Source organism: Lethenteron reissneri, unplaced genomic scaffold (genome assembly GCF_015708825.2).
Source record: "Lethenteron reissneri isolate LAM-NWPU_2019-01 unplaced genomic scaffold, ASM1570882v1 scaffold_1453, whole genome shotgun sequence".
Classification (NCBI taxonomy): Eukaryota; Metazoa; Chordata; class Hyperoartia; order Petromyzontiformes; family Petromyzontidae; genus Lethenteron; species Lethenteron reissneri.
This window is the reverse complement of record NW_026891172.1, coordinates 44,555-62,271: the sequence shown is the minus strand read 5'-3', so window position 1 is coordinate 62,271 and position 17,717 is coordinate 44,555. Positions and strand designations below refer to the sequence as shown.

The window sequence follows — 17,717 nt, the reverse complement described above, 5'->3', positions numbered from 1 at the left end:
TTGGGGAGGGGTGCGGCATGTGTAGTGACGTCACCCCCTCATGGTTATTAGGGAGGGGTGCGGCATGTGGAGTGACCTCACCCGCTCATGGTTTATTGGGGAGGGGTGAGGCATGTGGAGTGTGCGACCTTCTAGTGCGTCAGTGTAAATTACACGCGTGGTGCATGAATATTAATGAAGGGGGGGGGGGTGCTCTTTTTCAGTGACGTCACACACGGATGTAGCACTGTGCTGCGTAGATTTATTTTTTGACGTCACTTCCTATAAAGAAACGCTGTCATATTTGAAGCGACTCTGCGTTATAAACTATTTAACTCAGCTCGACCTTCCTCTGCGCTGGTGTAAACATCCACCCGCTCATGAATATTAGTGAGCGGGGTGTGCCTCGTGTGGAGTGACGTCCACGCGGTGGGGTGTGCTCATGTGGAGTGACGTCACGCGGTGGGGTGGGCCTCATGTGGAGTGACGTCACGCGGTGGGGTGTGTCTCATGTGGAGTGACGTCACGCGCGGGACGGACAGACATTTCTGGGCGATTATAGTAGGCAATACCGCCTTCAACTTTTACGAACGACTGCGTGTTTAAGATTAGCGATTTGTCGTATTATTTGGCTGTATAGCAAATGAAAAAATTACAATTTTTTTACTGTGCAAGTAAAACAGTGTTTTAATATTTGCGTGTTTTTATTTTATTTAGGGCCCCTTCATAACGTCCGCTACCTCATTGTTCAACGTAACAACAACAACAGCAACAACAACAAACAACATATTTGGCGACACTTGCTTTGCAAGTGATGTACAATCACTGTTAACATTATAGGCAAGCTCACCTATAGCGTACAGGACCCTTGGCCAATTTTCTAGCTTGGACGAAGACCCCCCCCCCCCCCCCCCCCCTAGGGAGCCTCTCCTGCCGCGAGACGCGTCCGTCACGTGTTCGAACACGACGAGCGAATTGGGGGAAACCCAAATCATCCTTCGGGCTGCACCGCCAGGTCGGCCGACGACTGCCCCGTGGCTGCCCCTGGCACGGTGCCCATCATCGCGAACCTCCCACTTGCCCGCCACCCGCGTCGACCGATCTGGTCCACCGAGCCACGGATCTGGCAACGTTTGCCTCCCCGGGAGCAATGGATCCTCATCCTCCTCCTGCCGCTGCTGCTGCTGCTGGCTCCTCCTGGCTCCCCAGCTGCTCACGCGCGGCCAGGCGAGAGGATGTGGAACACGTCTTCGCCGAGCAGCAGACGGGCGAGCGTGTGGAGGAGTCGCGGGTACCAGTGGAATTCCTTCTCCCTCCGCTCCCGGTGCTTTCTTGCTACTGGCTGCTGCCGCTGCCGCTGCTATTGCCGTCGCCGCCGCTGCTGCTGCTGCGCGAATGTATCCCGAGGCCCCGCATGAGCTCGTGGGCCGTGCGGAGCGGCGCGAAGGCGACGTGAGCCAGGCCGTGCGTCTCGACGGCCGCGTAGCACGACACCAGCAGCCCGTCGACGATCGCCGTGCCGTGGTGCGTGAGCGGCGCGTACGACCCCAGCGCCTCCACCCAGCTCACGCGCACCACGCGCACCGCACGCAGCCGCGGTGCTCCGTCATCGCCAACAACAACACCACTACCACCACCACTAACGCCACCAGCACCCACCACTACGCTACCACCAGCACCACCCACTAACGCTACCACCAGCACCACCACTAACGCCACCAGCACCACCACTAACGCTACCGCCAACACCACCACTAACGCCACCAGCACCACCACTAACGCTACCGCCAGCACCACCACTAACGCTACCACCAGCACCACCAGGAAGATCAACACCACCGCCACCACCAACACGACCAGTAGCAGCAGGATCAGCAAGAGCACCCGCCAGCTCAAAGACGAACATGCCGGGGCCGCACGCGGCTGGCAAAGAGGGCCACGGCGCGCTCCTCCGGGGGAACACCGCTGCCACTATCGCCGCCGCCGTCATCGTCGGAGTCTCCGGGCGCGGCGAACACGAGGTGCGAGGGGGTGACGAGGAGGCGGCCGCCGCCTTCCGTCTCCAGGGTGATGAAGCGGCGCCGCTGGCGGGGCTCGCGGTCGAGGAAGAGGAGGAGGTCGCTGTAGGCGGGCGGCGAGGTGGGCCCGCTCGCCGCCAGGACGCGCTCGCCGGCCCGCAGGTCGCGCAGCCTCTTGGAGCCGCCGCCCTCCACCAAGAGGCGCGCGTCGCCGTGGAAGCAGCCCTCGCTGCCCTTGCCGCCGCGATGTTGGAGTTCTCTGCACGGGTGGGATGGAGGTAGAGATGCGGGGGGTGTGGAGGGTGGGGGGGATGGAGAGAGACCGGTTAGAGAATGAGACATCGAGATGAAGAGAGGGGATATGGACAGATGGAGAGAGAGAAATATAGATTGAGACATAGAGATGGAGAGATAGAGGGATGGAGAGAGACCGGCAGAGACGGAGATGGAGAGAGAATGAGATGGAGAGAGAATGAGATGGAGAGAGAGGGAATCTGGTGATGCTGCTGCTACTGCATTGGCAGCGGTCCGCAGGCACACTGTTGTATCCTAACCCTTCTTCCATAATTGAGATTAATAATATTTGATGATTTTTATATATTATCTTTTTACTTGTTTTTTTTAATGAGTGAAACACACCAAGCGCAGCAAACTGCAAAACACCAGGTGTTGTTAAGTAATGAACTGGAGGAGGGCTAGGATGGCAGAATTTGCAACCTTGCTTCAAGGAAAGATAAGGCCTGATGAACGGGCACATGTCACCCGTGCAGGCGGCAGAGACAGTGGGAGTGTCAGCCAGACATAGTTAAGGCAAAAAGCCCAACCATCCTGCATGGTTTTAAAGTAACGTCAAAATTCGAAATTCAACAACAGAGTAGGCTAAATTATCGATTCTCGCGCTCGCTCAAATTGGAGACCAGGCTGCGAGCTACATAAATGAACCATTGCCCATTTGCTAATCCAATACTGAATGTTAATATTACTGAAGTCAAAACGAATTCTATGACCTCAGCACATGGGCAAATAATAGGGCAGTGTCGACTCAAAGGCAATGGAAGAAACAGAGGCGCCTTTGTCTAAATCACAACCACAGAAAGCCAGGAATCATCACTGATTGTGTGTTAGGGATTCCGAGCTAATTAGAACACGTGCACACAGAAAGGGAGGTAGAAGCACGCCTTGTTCTCCTGCAGCTGAGGAAACAAAGATAAACCCAAAGAGGCCTTGGACCTGAAATTAAGAATAACATTCCCAGAGCAGAAGGTTGGAGGGACAGGGGAGAGCTGATTTAAAAAAAGTGTTGTATATCTCTCAAGGCGGGCAGACCCAGCTAAATAACACGGCTGCGGGGGTCACCAAAAGTTCGCGTTCGCCTAGTTAAGACAAAAAGCTCAATTATTCTGTATTGCTATTAAAGTAACGTTAAAGTCGGAATTTAACAACAGGGTAGGCTAAAGTTTGATATTCACACCCCACTCCAATTAAACCAGGTCACAAGTACGCCTACTGAACCATCACCATCATTAAGTCAATATGAAATGTTATTTCCATACTTTAATGCTTTCTATACAACTCGACCCGAAGCATATGCATGAAAAGACAAAAGTAAAACTTATGAAAAGCCAGGATAACGGGATGAATCACCACCAGGTCGAATATAAATACATAATAAAAAAAACGATGTGAAACCCAGGGTCGGAGAGAAAGGGAGATCCCGGCCGTCTTTGTATCCCCGCAACGCGGGATAGGAGTGTGTATACGCTCGGGGAAACACCTACACTTGAGTCAAGCACCACGATGGGAAACGACAGACCTTAGGTTACATACAGAATCATAACTGTGAAATAGTAAGGGACAAATGTTAACTTAAAACTTTTTAACCATTTCTTTGTGCGCCGGGTCGGAGAGAGTGTTGCCCCTCCCTCCAGGTTGTGCAACACGAACAAAGACGCCTATGAGACATTTGTAACGTCTGTGTTTTGGGTTCATGAAGAAGGCCAGACAAGAGATAATATTGCACCCAGACAGAGAGACGACCTCGAGGCAATTTGTAACATCTGATTGTTTGCTCGTGGGTTTATGGAGGGAGTGTGACAACGAATATACCGTCAGTGATGCACACAAGGACACACGGACATACGGACAGACACATGGACACACCTGCCTACGGACAGATCCTGACACAAAAAAAATTCGAAAGAAGTCCCGCCTTGTGGGCGGGATCCAGGGGGATTTTTCGGCATAAAGTAAAGGATCCTGAGCATTGGAAGTCAGTGCGACGAGAGGGTCCACTCAGGAGTGCGACGGGAGGGTCGACTCAGGAACGAGTGCGACCAGAGTGGGTCCACTCAGGAGTGCGACCAGCGGGTCCACTCAGGAGTGCGACCAGAGGGTCGACTCAGGAGCGAGGGCGACCAGCGGGTCGACCCAGGAGCGAGCTCGACCGGGAGGGTCGACTCAGGAGCGAGCTGCGACCAGCGGGTCGGCTCGACTCATCTTCAGCTCGTCAACCTCTGCCGAATCGGGGGTCTCTGCTGCCACCGGAGTGGTGAGCATCGCGGATCGGCGACAACCCAGAGCTGCACGCTACGAGCGAGTTGTGGGCGCCACCTACCGACCGGGTTCCGAACTGCGACAGCGTATCAACGGGCATCCGAACCAGTTCGCCACGGTGACAGGGGATCAACTGATACGTATGACGCGCACCGCCCCCTCACCACACGACCACCAGGCGTCTGTTTGACCTAAAGAATCGACTCCGAACACTGACTATTCAAGACACTCTTACCACTCAAAAACACTCGAACCCATAAGCCATCCGTGGCTGGAAAGCATCACAACGAGACCGAGTGATGGCCCTCCGTCGTTTATAAGAGTATTCTTAATTTTTATCTTTAATATTTAGTGGGCTGTACTCTTAATCGCATAAATTCCCAACAGATCCATCAATACGAACTGATTCTTGGCACCTCCTTCCGCCGAGCCACGCTCACGTGGGGAGTGGTGGCCCACCGGATCCTTATCAGGTGATCTGGTCCCCAATTAGTAAACTTGGTATAAGATAACGAGCTTCGGAAAAGGAGCACCGTCGCAGGCCCTTACTCCGAGCCGTTCTGTTGTCAGATGACCTGCCGATGTATCTGTTGAGATTGGTGCCTTTAAGAATAATAACTGTTTTTGATTGTGTTTTTTTTTATCGCCGTATAATCTTTCAAGTATCTTTCAGTCATAATCGCCGCACGTACTCGCATCCTCTACAGAATATTCAACTGTCCCGTGACCCAAGGTGTTAACAACGTGATAAGGGTTGCGTATGGTCAATAAGGAGTGTGGTACTGCGTGAACAATATTGAGTATAATCATTCATTAACATTAAGGTTTTCTTAAGCATAGTATTTGCGTGTTTTAACGACTCTCTCTCTCACTAACAACCATCGCGTTATGCGGGATCCATGTGCAGTTGTCAAAGTGAAATCAGACAATCGTTGATGATACTGTATTGATGCCGTGTTGACGTTCCGGGATTGAGAGTTCGCATATTATATCATAGTTAAGGTTGAATTAGTAATAAATTGATCAATACAGAAGTGGTTGTGTGATTCTTTCCTGAAATCTATGCATAAGATCTGCTTCTGCGTTGAGATTTGAACTTGGTGACCTTAATAAACACACTAATACATACTCAGTAAATGTTAAAGCGATAACGGGGTGAACCGGGGTCTGGTTATCATAACGACTTGCGTTATCATAATTACACCCACTCGCATAATTAATACGATTACCTCTCGAATTGGCATAATTAAAATGTGCGTAATTACATAAATTAACATATTTCCGGATAATTACACATTTGGCCAAATTTCATTTAATTATTATTATTTCCACTGAATATTCATAACCCACATATACAACATAATAATTTCACCCACGCACGCATACAACATAACAAATTTTCATACCCAACATATACAACATAATGGGGGCTCGTCTTCCGGGATCTCTCGCAGACAGTTATGCATGAATTCAGGAACGAATCACTGATGTGTTAATCAAAGTGTTGTGAACTAACGTTGCCTTGTGATTGTAAACGGGGGTATACAAACAAAACGCGCTCTGAAAGGAAATACCAGAGTAGCAGAGTATAACAAAGACAGCTGGGCTGAGATTATTTGCTCGAGTTGAACTGACGCATCCTGTGATACAATTGTTTATATGCACTCTGAAAAGAAATATTAAGGTAACTCTTGCCATACTTAAGATGCTAGGATTAAGAATAATATTTGAATGGGTTACGGGATACGGGGAGGTCGTATTTAAACGTACCGACCAATCTGTTACAAAGCAGTACAGTCAGAGAGACATATGGGAAGGGAGCTGTATCGATAACACGAACACACCTCGGGGAAACTAATTGACTGGATAAAAGTAACGAAGGCAAACACGATGCAAAAACTGCAGAGAAGGCAGGACAGGACTCATACCTTCTCACACAGGCATACAGACAGGGATTGTGGAATGAGGGAAATTTTGGAAAGGAAACGGGAGAGAAATCGTCTCTAATAAACGACGAGAAATGTCCTCACACCCTCGAGAGGGAGGAGAAATCAAAGCTCGCGACACCAGCGAAACTCACAGACGTTGAGCCACAGAATAAATATGGAAGTAACATCAAATCACTCTCTTGGGTACGTGGACAGAGTCCAGGGATTGATTGCACAAAAGTTAAAGTAAAATCGCCAGGACATGGTACACTAAGGGCAGAGGCAAAAACTGAAGGGAAATGGCAACACGAGCGACACGGCCCTGGGCGCGCACACAGAAAATGCACACCACTTAAACACAGGGGACACAGCACAGACCAAAGTGACAGATTGCCTGATGATAACTTGTTTGATGATGACGCTGTCAGCAATCAACTTTCGGAATACCTGTTCACCAGTAAAACCCTTAAGTTGATGGACAAGGCTCTAGTCAGAATTCCCGATTTTGACCCCCACAATAAGACTATGGATATCCACACACATATCGCGACAGTGGAAGAGGAGGCAATGATTAGAGGGCTGAGGAGACGGGATGAAAAAGCGAGTTTGTTGAAACGGACCTTACATAAAGAATCTATTCCATGGGTAAAGTCACTACCACACAAGGTTAGAAATGATTTTAAACAATTGAGCCTGGCAGTGATTCGGAAGTTTGGAGAATATTCGACACTCACTGAGGGTTTAATGCTGTAAAATCGATGACCCAGGGCATGGACCAAGATCCACGTGACTACCTCGTCCAATTTAAAAGAGCGTATTACGCAGGCGATGTGAATCAATACCACGAAGGGGATAAAATGTTCAAAATTATGTTTTTTGAATCCTTAAGCCCAGAGATTACAGAAAGGGTGAGAATGGTTTTGAATCCAGAAACCGCATCCTTACGCCGCATAGAGAGCAAGGCGTACATGGCATGGTTATACAGAGCTAAGAATCATAATTCGGATCCAGAACACAGGGAGAGGGATGAGGAACCCAGCCTCTCAGAGAGGAATAAAATCACCGAGCAGTCCCACCATGCAGAGAGCAGCAGAAACGCACGCACACATGGCAAAATAACCCAGAGAGAGGTTGGCACGAGAATGAGAGCGGCACAAAGCCGAACATTCAGGAGAATCGCAGGAGGGGGAGGTTCAGAATAGAACCATACCAACACCCCATGCCCCGACATGCGCAAGGTCAAGATTACCCACAGGGATGGCGAAGTAACAATCCAGGAAAAATTTGGCACCCAAATGGGAAAAACACTGGGCCAAGGGTGCAGGAGAATCGTAGGAGGGAGAGGTTCAGAGCAGAACCATATCAACACCCCATCCCACGACACACGCAAGGTTCAAATTACGCACAGAGATGGGAAGATAACCACCTAGCGGGAAGGTGTTACACATACCGCGGAGGTATGGATGCGAACATTCACGAGAATCGCAGGATGGGAGGTCAAACACAATCGATACAATTCCGACCAATTCCTCCACCGGCTATACCAGGAGGGAATAGAGGAATAACACAGAATACGGTCCAAATACGTGATGAACCATCCACAGTGATTGAGAGCGGGCAGCCCATACGCGCCACACCCGCCGAGGTGTTAAACCCGGCGCTCAATGTGAAATACAGGCAGGCTGCAAGTGACAGGGCGGGCAAAAACGTGGACAGTGCTCCCGTAAATGACGCGCGGATCGAATACAAGGACAGGGTTGCATTGAAGCGTGATCGGACAGTACAAAAACAGACAGCAGGGACACGCCCTGAGGAGCGCAGGCATGAGCCTTTGAATGGAAAATATCCAAGGGAAACCAAAAATCATGTGGATCGGAGTGCTAAAATGGAGACGAATGTCCATGACGTATCGGGAATGGTGTTGAAATCCAACACACTAGTAAAAACAAAGAGGGCAACATTACGAGGGACAGAATTAAATCGACACACTGACTCGGCAAATGTGCATGTAATCGCAGAGAGAGCGAATGCCTCGAACCAAATGTCAAAGTGGGTCGTGTGCGCGAATTCTGGTTATGTGCAGCACAATTTTTCACCACACACTCCCACGACACAGAGAGTGAGAGAGGAAACTACAAAACGAACCCGAAAACCGTGATCGAATTATCGAAGTGGTGAACGAGGCAACATGAGGAAGGTAACGCATAAATGCGTTCGAAACCGCTACCTAGCGTTTCCCAGGATTTAACAAAACAAAAATGAATATTCGTCGGAGTCATGATGTATCAGAACCGATGTAACGCAATATCGATGTTTAACGCTTGTTTAATTTTCTTTGCTCAATTCAAATAACCATGTTAAGTTGTGACACGTACGCGCGCGTTGTAAGGAATAGCAGCAAAACTTGAGGACAATCGATGGTTCATGATGGAAGAAGGGTATACATTTTTTTAAAAATAACCCGTGGCCATTTGACCACTGGTCATTTTTAAAAGGGCGGTATGTTGTATCCTAACCCTTCTTCCATAATTGAGATTAATAATATTTGATGATTTTTATATATTATCTTTTTACTTGTTTTTTTAATGAGTGAAACACACCAAGCGCAGCAAACTGCAAAACACCAGGTGTTGTTAAGTAATGAACTGGAGGAGGGCTAGGATGGCAGAATTTGCAACCTTGCTTCAAGGAAAGATAAGGCCTGATGAACGGGCACATGTCACCCGTGCAGGCGGCAGAGACAGTGGGAGTGTCAGCCAGACATAGTTAAGGCAAAAAGCCCAACCATCCTGCATGGTTTTAAAGTAACGTCAAAATTCGAAATTCAACAACAGAGTAGGCTAAATTATCGATTCTCGCGCTCGCTCAAATTGGAGACCAGGCTGCGAGCTACATAAATGAACCATTGCCCATTTGCTAATCCAATACTGAATGTTAATATTACTGAAGTCAAAACGAATTCTATGACCTCAGCACATGGGCAAATAATAGGGCAGTGTCGACTCAAAGGCAATGGAAGAAACAGAGGCGCCTTTGTCTAAATCACAACCACAGAAAGCCAGGAATCATCACTGATTGTGTGTTAGGGATTCCGAGCTAATTAGAACACGTGCACACAGAAAGGGAGGTAGAAGCACGCCTTGTTCTCCTGCAGCTGAGGAAACAAAGATAAACCCAAAGAGGCCTTGGACCTGAAATTAAGAATAACATTCCCAGAGCAGAAGGTTGGAGGGACAGGGGAGAGCTGATTTAAAAAAGTGTTGTATATCTCTCAAGGCGGGCAGACCCAGCTAAATAACACGGCTGCGGGGGTCACCAGAAGTTCGCGTTCGCCTAGTTAAGACAAAAAGCTCAATTATTCTGTATTGCTATTAAAGTAACGTTAAAGTCGGAATTTAACAACAGGGTAGGCTAAAGTTTGATATTCACACCCACTCCAATTAAACCAGGTCACAAGTACGCCTACTGAACCATCACCATCATTAAGTCAATATGAAATGTTATTTCCATACTTTAATGCTTTCTATACAACTCGACCCGAAGCATATGCATGAAAAGACAAAAGTAAAACTTATGAAAAGCCAGGATAACGGGATGAATCACCACCAGGTCGAATATAAATACATAATAAAAAAAACGATGTGAAACCCAGGGTCGGAGAGAAAGGGAGATCCCGGCCGTCTTTGTATCCCCGCAGCGCGGGATAGGAGTGTGTATACGCTCGGGGAAACACCTACACTTGAGTCAAGCACCACGATGGGAAACGACAGACCTTAGGTTACATACAGAATCATAACTGTGAAATAGTAAGGGACAAATGTTAACTTAAAACTTTTTAACCATTTCTTTGTGCGCCGGGTCGGAGAGAGTGTTGCCCCTCCCTCCAGGTTGTGCAACACGAACAAAGACGCCTATGAGACATTTGTAACGTCTGTGTTTTGGGTTCATGAAGAAGGCCAGACAAGAGATAATATTGCACCCAGACAGAGAGACGACCTCGAGGCAATTTGTAACATCTGATTGTTTGCTCGTGGGTTTATGGAGGGAGTGTGACAACGAATATACCGTCAGTGATGCACACAAGGACACACGGACATACGGACAGACACATGGACACACCTGCCTACGGACAGATCCTGACACAGCAAAAATCGGAAGAAGCCCCGCCTTGTGGGCGGGATCCAGGGGGATTTTTCGGCATAAAGTAAAGGATCCTGAGCATTGGAAGTCAGTGCGACGAGAGGGTCCACTCAGGAGTGCGACGGGGAGGGTCGACTCAGGAACGAGTGCGACCAGAGTGGGTCCACTCAGGAGTGCGACCAGCGGGTCCACTCAGGAGTGCGACCAGAGGGTCGACTCAGGAGCGAGGGCGACCAGCGGGTCGACCCAGGAGCGAGCTCGACCGGGAGGGTCGACTCAGGAGCGAGCTGCGACCAGCGGGTCGGCTCGACTCATCTTCAGCTCGTCAACCTCTGCCGAATCGGGGGTCTCTGCTGCCACCGGAGTGGTGAGCATCGCGGATCGGCGACAACCCAGAGCTGCACGCTACGAGCGAGTTGTGGGCGCCACCTACCGACCGGGTTCCGAACTGCGACAGCGTATCAACGGGCATCCGAACCAGTTCGCCACGGTGACAGGGGATCAACTGATACGTATGACGCGCACCGCCCCCTCACCACACGACCACCAGGCGTCTGTTTGACCTAAAGAATCGACTCCGAACACTGACTATTCAAGACAACTCTTACCACTCAAAAACACTCGAACCCATAAGCCATCCGTGGCTGGAAAGCATCACAACGAGACCGAGTGATGGCCCTCCGTCGTTTATAAGAGTATTCTTAATTTTTATCTTTAATATTAGTGGGCTGTACTCTTAATCGCATAAATTCCCAACAGATCCATCAATACGAACTGATTCTTGGCACCTCCTTCCGCCGAGCCACGCTCACGTGGGGAGTGGTGGCCCACCGGATCCTTATCAGGTGATCTGGTCCCCAATTAGTAAACTTGGTATAAGATAACGAGCTTCGGAAAAGGAGCACCGTCGCAGGCCCTTACTCCGAGCCGTTCTGTTGTCAGATAACCTGCCGATGTATCTGTTGAGATTGGTGCCTTTAAGAATAATAACTGTTTTGATTGTGTTTTTTTTTATCGCCGTATAATCTTTCAAGTATCTTTCAGTCATAATCGCCGCACGTACTCGCATCCTCTACAGAATATTCAACTGTCCCGTGACCCAAGGTGTTAACAACGTGATAAGGGTTGCGTATGGTCAATAAGGAGTGTGGTACTGCGTGAACAATATTGAGTATAATCATTCATTAACATTAAGGTTTTCTTAAGCATAGTATTTGCGTGTTTTAACGACTCTCTCTCTCACTAACAACCATCGCGTTATGCGTGATCCATGTGCAGTTGTCAAAGTGAAATCAGACAATCGTTGATGATACTGTATTGATGCCGTGTTGACGTTCCGGGATTGAGAGTTCGCATATTATATCATAGTTAAGGTTGAATTAGTAATAAATTGATCAATACAGAAGTGGTTGTGTGATTCTTTCCTGAAATCTATGCATAAGATCTGCTTCTGCGTTGAGATTTGAACTTGGTGACCTTAATAAACACACTAATACATACTCAGTAAATGTTAAAGCGATAACGGGGTGAACCGGGGTCTGGTTATCATAACGACTTGCGTTATCATAATTACACCCACTCGCATAATTAATACGATTACCTCTCGAATTGGCATAATTAAAATGTGCGTAATTACATAAATTAACATATTTCCGGATAATTACACATTTGGCCAAATTTCATTTAATTATTATTATTTCCACTGAATATTCATAACCCACATATACAACATAATAATTTCACCCACGCACGCATACAACATAACAAATTTTCATACCCAACATATACAACAACACACACCAACAACGACAACGACGACAACTCAACACATGCGTCAATAACCACTCTGGTCTTGCTCGACATTATGCTTTTGTGTTTGCAGATGCGTTACGAAAACAACAACAACAACAACGACGACAAAAAGGGGGGCTCTCAACACAGGTAAATGGCGTAGCATGGAGCACACAGTCAGCCCCAAGCCTCGCAACTTCAGCACTCTGGACAGCGCCGGTTGGGGAAGAAGTTGGGGGATTGTGCGGTCCCGACGTCACTCGCCAGCAATGTTCGAGCCGAGACCGGGGCTCGAACTCAGGTGGCCAGGCGCGAGAGCCGTGCAGTGTCGAGAGCCGTCGCGACAGCGCTCCAAAGTGACAACGGTGACGACAGCGGCTACGGCCAGCGGAGCAACATCGTCAGTCGCACGGAGTGTGACTCCCCACGCGGTGCGGAAGTCGCTGCCGAAGGTTAAACACTCAACAGGAAACAAGAGAAGCGTCACTTTTACACGAGTGGACAAATACAGCGTGGGTCACATGAAGGGCGCGTGTATGTGTGTGTGTACATGTACACACATACACGTGTGTGTGTGTGTGTGTACATGTACACACACACACATACACGTGTGTGTGTGTGTATGTGTGTACATGTACACACACACATACACACGTGTGTGTGTGTGTGTGTACATGTACACACACACACACACGTGTGTGTATGTGTGTATGTGTGTACATGTACACATACATACACACACACGTGTGTGTGTATGTGTGTATGTGTGTGGTTAGCGCCGCCGTGTTCGTGTAGCCCGGTTAGACTAGTTCGATTCCAGCTCACGGCCAACACCGGTGACAATTATCTGAACCGGTCCAAGTCCTCCTCCTCTAGGTCGACTCAGCCTCAAATGAGTATGTCTGATGTGGTGTGTAAACATCGCCACTCGGGAGACAGAGGCGGCGGGGCGTTGTGCTGGCCACCCACCCCCTCGTGTGACACGCCGGCCTTCATAGGTGCTCGCTAACAGCACTTGCCCCTACAGCCTGTTGAAGACTATACGGGGGATCTGTTTCTTTTGTGTTTGGCGCTGCGCTGCGCTACGAACCCAGCGAGCCGAGTTCGATTCCCGCTCACGGCCAACACCAGTTGGCGATTAACGGAACCGGTTCTGAGCCTCCCCCTAGGTCGACTCAGCCTCAAATGAGTACCTGGTACAGAGTGTGTAAACATCGCCTGTCGGGCGTGGTGCTGGCCACCCACCCCCCCCCCCCCCTCGTGTGTAGCCACGGCGCCTGAGGACACTTTTGCCTCTGAAGGCCACGGAGCTATATCCCTGCGGCTCGATCGTGAGCTGCTTGTGGGAGAACACGAATTAAATTGTTTTTATTAAATGAGATGAGCACACACAGTCGCCTTCATCGCATATCCGTCTCTACGCATGAAACATCAAGGTATTTGTTTTATGGCTGTGATGTTTTTTTAAGCGAGTCGGATATGTGAAGGAGACACGGCTTACTTGTTTACTACTGAATAGTCTACCGCAGCACGTGAAGTAGGACCATTGCCCGAAACGTCGCCTACGACATACAGTACACACACACACATCACTTACCGTGGAGCGATGGCCGTGGGGCCACCACGTTTGTTGTCCTGCCCCCACACCTCCGATTAGTGCGGTTGGCTACGTACGGTGCGAAAGAAGTTCGCCACACGCACGCGCACTCGTTTAATTGCAACGCCCACATACGCCACAGAAATATTGTCATTGACAAAACGCCAAATGTAGTTGTTTTCTTCTTGTTCTTCTAAACACACTTTTTTTTATTATCAATCGATTAACCGGTTCGACATCACGAACCACGAATAACTCTACCAATAGGGTTTTCCCCTTTTTTTCTGGCAACAAAAACTGACACCTTTTGCAAGGAATCATGCTTACATTAACCACTATACTTGCAGTCAAATGCAAAACAAAAAACAATACTCTGATAATGTATGAATTGTCTTTGAAAATGATTGGTCCACACCAGAGACAGCCTTCTTTAGAGCCTAGTCTCATACAGTGTTCGACCAGATGACGCCAAAAGGCGGCATTCGACTGCGAGTATTGTGGCTAATGTAAGCACGATTCCTTGCAAAAGGTGGCATTTTTGTTGCCAGAAAAAAGGGGAAACCCCTATTAGTATATTGTGGTGCTGGCAAAGGAGGTCCCACCACGAATAACTCGTCGCTCGCAACGCGCTCACCGGCCTTGACGGAGCAGTGCACGTGCGACTTGGACTCGTAGTGGACCCAGTCGAAGCCCGCCTGGGCGGCGAGGCGTGCCAGCGTGCCGTACTTGTCGCGGTCGCGGTCCGACGTGGTGATGTCCACGGCGCGCCCCTCGTAGTGCAGCGACTCCTCCGAGTGGTGGCCGTCCTCGTCCCAGCCCTCGGTCACGCGCAGCTTCACGCCGGGCCACGTGTTCATCACGGAGATGGCGAGCGAGTTGAGGCGCTCCTTGCAGCGCTGAGCACGAGCGAGCGAGCGGAGAGAGACGGAAGAGAGAGTTGAGAGGGGAGAGACGGGGCAGACTTTTGACTTTTTAAACAACTTTTATTGCCGCCAGCAGCAGCAACAGCGCTGGAGGCGACTCCGATATGAAATGCACAAAGTCACCAGCAAATGAATGAAAATAAACGCTACAAATCCACGTGCTGTGGCGCTAAATGCGCCGCGCACAACACGAAAGAAAAGTCACGTGGTGGTGGTGGTGGTCATCGCGCACGCCACGGTGACGAGCGAGCGCTTCAGAAGGTGAACACCACGAGGGTGCTGTCCACGCTGGTGCAGAGAGGGGCTTGTCCGGCTCCCAAGTGTAGGGACCGGAGTTCAGTGAGAGGTGGACACAGGAGGGTGTGTGGGTGGCGTAGGTGGAGAGAGTAGAGGGAGAGAGAGAGGCAGAGCGAGAGAGAAACAAGGAGTTGGGGAGAGAAATACAAAGGGGGGTGGGGTGGGAGGTAGACAGATGGAGCGAGAAAGGAAGGAAAGAAGGGTACAGTGGAGGGGAGACACGGGGAGACACGGAGAGACACGGAGAGACACGGAGAGACACGGGGAGACACGGGGAGACAGTAAATTGCGAGAGAGAAGGGAGATGGCAGTAGGGTAAACAATGGGGTGTGGAGGGGGGTGAAATGACGAGACAAAGGGGCAGAGATGGAGCGGGCGGGAGATGGAGAGAGACGAGGGAAGAGGAGGGGGGTTATGCACGGGGAGAACAAGGGTAGAGAAGGAGAGAGAAGGAGACATCGACAGAGATAGACACGATGAGAGGGAGAAATGGAGAGAGAATGAGAATAGGGAGAGAGGGGGGAGCGATACACGGAGAGACGGCGAGAGGGAACTACAGGGAGGAGGAGGAGGGGGGAAGAGTGAGAAATATGGAGACCAACACGGAGAGACGGAAAGAGAGGGAGACACGGGGCTGCGTGTAGAACGAGAGAGAGCGAGAGAGCGGGGGTTACATTAAGCAAAGATTAAAAACAAACGAAATGGTGAACAAAGCAAAGTGCCGACTACACCGAGCATCTTCTTGTTTCCACTGATCATAAAAAATGATGATAATATCATCATTAGGAGTATCATCACTGATGATCATTTCATCATTAGAAGTATCATCACTGATGATCATTTCATCATTAGGAGTATCATCACTGATGATCATTTCATCACTTTTTGGTTCTTTCGGTAAAGTCACGTAGGTATAAAATAAATTAATGATTTTATGAATTTTCTACCCACGTGACTTTACCGAAAGAACCAAAGAGTATGGATCCTTGCAGTCACAAAAACTTCAAATCTAGATTGATCATATCATTATTAATAGTATCATCACTAATGATCATGTTATATTCATTTAGGAGTATCATTACCAGCGCCACCATCAGCAGTACTATCATCATCCTCGCCATCATCTTCCTCGCCATCATCATCTTCCTCCACATCCTCATCCCCATCATCATAACCATCATCCATCCTCACCCTCACCTAATCCCCCCCCGCCCCCAATCAAGGCACCCTCCTCACCTGCGTCATGAGGCGGTCGGCCCCGGTGCCCTCCTCGTCCTTGAACACGACGTCGGGGTTGTAGTTGGGCGTCAGCTCCCGGAACCTCTCGGAGCCGCGTGCGATCTTCCCCTCGTAGCGGCCGCTCGCGCCCAGCGCCCTCTCGGCCACGTTGGGCACGAACTGCTTGAAGGCGAGCGGCGTCAGCTTGCGCGCCGGGCGCCGCTGGCCCCCGTTCAAGCTACCAGGTCCGCAGGACTCTGCCGGCTGAGGCAGCAGCAGCAGCAGGAGCAGCAGCAGCAGCAGGAGGATGCTGACGGACAGCGGCGGCGGCGGCGGCGGTGATGAGGAGAGCGGCGCGCTCCGCCGATGGGCGAGGAGATGGTCCAGGTGGCGACAATCTCGCCCCATGCTGCTGCCGCCGCAAGATGTCAGCTGGGTGCCCGGCTGTGTGCTGCTGCTGCTGCTGGATGGTGGTGACGCTAAAGCTGCTGACGATGGTGGTGGCGGTGGTGGCGATGGCGCTGCTACAGCCGATGATGATGGTACAGATGGCGATCGTGTTGCGGATGGTGCTGGTGGTGGTGTTGGTGGTGACAATGGCGATTGTGTTGCTGCTAATGATGATGCTTGTGGTGATGTTTGTGGTAATTTTGTGTTGGTCATGGTGATACTGATGGTGATTGTGTATTGCTGATGGTGATGATGGTAATTGTGTATCGCTGATGGTGATGATGGTGATTGTGTATTGCTGATGGTGATGATGGTAATTGTATATTGCTGATGCTGATGGTGATTGTGTATTGCTGATAGTGGTGCTGCTGCTGCTATTACCACCGCTGTCGCTGTTAATGGTGGTGGTGCTGCCGCTGCTGATAATGATATCGCTGTTGGTGGTGGCTGAGTTGTCGGCGAATGCTGCAGGCTGCGCACGTGCGCGTGTGTCCCTCCGTCTCTGTCCGTATGTGTGTGTGCGTGTGTGTGGCCAGTACCAAGACACAAGCAAGCAGCAGCAGCCCTCCTCACACACAAACCCAGGGGCCAAAGCAACGGGGCACGCCGATTGTTGAAGCGCGCTTGCAGAGGCGCACACCACTCGCACCGAGCTGCCAAGCCGCCTTGTCTGCTGCTGCTGCTGCCGCCTTGTCTGCTGCTGCTGCTGCGCTGCTGCTGCTACTGCTGGGGCTCTCACCGCAGTCCCGCGGCCTCGTGGTTGCAAATGAATAGTTGGAGCCCCGCGCTGTGCCAAGAGTGCCGCGCCCTGGGAGACCTCCAC

The 17,717-nt window shown here is 50.0% G+C and overlaps 1 pseudogene; it reads right to left on the bottom strand.

Annotated features, from left to right (window-relative positions):
* Positions 1-1,049: 1,049 nt before the first annotated feature.
* Positions 1,050-16,747, bottom strand: LOC133362355 (indian hedgehog protein-like; annotated as a pseudogene).
* Between the last annotated feature and the right edge of the window lie 970 nt (positions 16,748-17,717).